The sequence below is a fragment of the Hippopotamus amphibius genome, chromosome 2 (genome assembly GCF_030028045.1).
Source record: "Hippopotamus amphibius kiboko isolate mHipAmp2 chromosome 2, mHipAmp2.hap2, whole genome shotgun sequence".
Lineage (NCBI taxonomy): Eukaryota > Metazoa > Chordata > Mammalia > Artiodactyla > Hippopotamidae > Hippopotamus > Hippopotamus amphibius.
Window position 1 is genome coordinate 148,474,488 of NC_080187.1, and position 1,935 is coordinate 148,476,422.

Genomic DNA, 1,935 nt, shown 5'->3' on the forward strand with positions numbered 1-1,935 from the left:
TTTCTCTAGTTGTGGCGAGCACGGGCAACTCTTCATTAAGGTGCGTGGGCTTCTCATTGCTGTGGCTTCTCTTGTGGATCATGGGCTCTAGGAGCGCAGGCTTCAGTAATTGTGGCATGTGGGCTCAATAGTTACACAGTAGTTCAGTACGCCAGCTGGCATACAGGGGTGGCATCGAGTGAACAGGCAAGAAGAGTTACTGACTGCAGGAGGGAGAGGAGGTGGGAGGTGGTGGAGCTGAAGGATCGCCAGCAATAGGAGACGGAGGGCAGGCTGCAGTGTCACTCACGCCTGATGTTGGTGGAACACGTGTCTGCGTCTTTGAAAGTTTGCAAGTTGAAGTTTCATATGTAGGGGACTTACTGTATAAACTGTCCCTCAACATACACTGAAGTGAGGTGGCTTGGAGACTAAGATGCTTCCCCAGCCGGGGCCCACCGACCTGCTTCAGACAGCAGCACTGGGCACGCTCACGGGATGCCAGTTAAGTACAGGGTTACTCAGTCAGCATCTTCTCCATGATTTCTGGGCAAATAGATGTCAAGGATGGACCTTCCCTTTTCCTCATTCAAAAACAAATAAATAGCCTTTTCTGGCCGTGGACGCCGCCGAGTAAGCATGGTTGACGTCTCCCCCCTCCACTGCCGTCATGTCTAAGTCAGAGTCTCCCAGAGAGCCCGAACAGCTGCGGAAGCTCTTCATCGGAGGTTGGAGCGTTGAAACAACCGATGAGAGTCTGAGGAGCCATGCTGAGCCGTGGGGAACGCTCACAGACTGTGTAGTAATGAGGGATCCACACACCCAGCGCTCCAGAGGCTTCGGGTGTGTCACTTTGCCACCGTGGAGGAGGCAGACGCGGCCATGAGTGCACGGCCACACGAGGGGGATGGAAGAGTTGTGGAACCAAAGAGGGCCGTTTCAAGAGAAGATTCTCAAAGACCTGGTGCCCACGTACCTGTGAAAAAGATTTTTGTTGGTGGCATTAAAGAAGACACTGAGGAACATCACCTAGGAGACTATTTTGAACAGTATGGGAAAATCGAAGTGATGGAAATCATGCCTGACCGAGGCTGTGGCAAAAAGAGAGGCTTTGCTATTCTAACCTTTGATGGTCATGACTCCGTAGACAAGAGTGTCACTCAGAAACGCCACACTGTGACTGGCCACAACTGTGCAGGAAGGAAAGCCCTGTCTAAGCAAGAGCTGGCTAGTGCTTCCCCCAGCCAAAGAGGTCAAAGTGGTTCTGGGAACTTTGGTGGTGGTCGTGGAGGTGGTTTTGGTGGGAATGACAACTTTGGTGGTGGAGGAAACGTCAGTGGTCGAGGTGGCTTTGGTGGCAGCCACGGTGGTGGTAGATATGGTGGCCGTGGGGATGGCTATCATGGATTTGGTAATGATGGAAGCAATTTTGGAGGTGGTGGAAGCTACAATGATTTTGGCAATTACAACAATCAATCTTCAAATTTTGGACCCATGAGAGGAGGAAACTTTGGAGGCAGAAGTTCTGGCCCCTATGGTGGTGGAGACCAATACTTTGCCAAACCACGAAACCAAGGTGGCTGTGGCGGTTCCAGCAGCAGCAGGAGCCATGGCAGTGGCAGGAGGTTTTCATTACTGCCAGGAAACAAAGCTTAGCAGGAGAGGAGAGCCAGAGAAGCGACAGGGAAGCTACAGGTTACAACAGATTTGTGAACTCAGCCAAGCACAGTGGTGGCAGGGCCTGGCTGCTACAAAGAAGACATGTTTTAGACAATACTCATGTGTACGGGCAAAAAAAACCCCAAGGACTGTATTTGTGACTAATTATATAACAGGTTATTTTAGTTTCTGTTCTCTGGAAAGTGTAAAGCATTCCAACAAAGGGTTTTAAGGTAGATTATTTTTTTTGCACCCATGCTGTTGATTGCTAAATGTAATAGTCTGATCATGACGCTG

General features: G+C 50.3%; 1 pseudogene; it reads left to right on the top strand.

Moving 5' to 3' along the window:
- Window positions 1-649: 649 nt before the first annotated feature.
- LOC130844546 (heterogeneous nuclear ribonucleoprotein A1-like) lies at window positions 650-1,635 on the top strand (annotated as a pseudogene).
- Window positions 1,636-1,935: the final 300 nt, after the last annotated feature.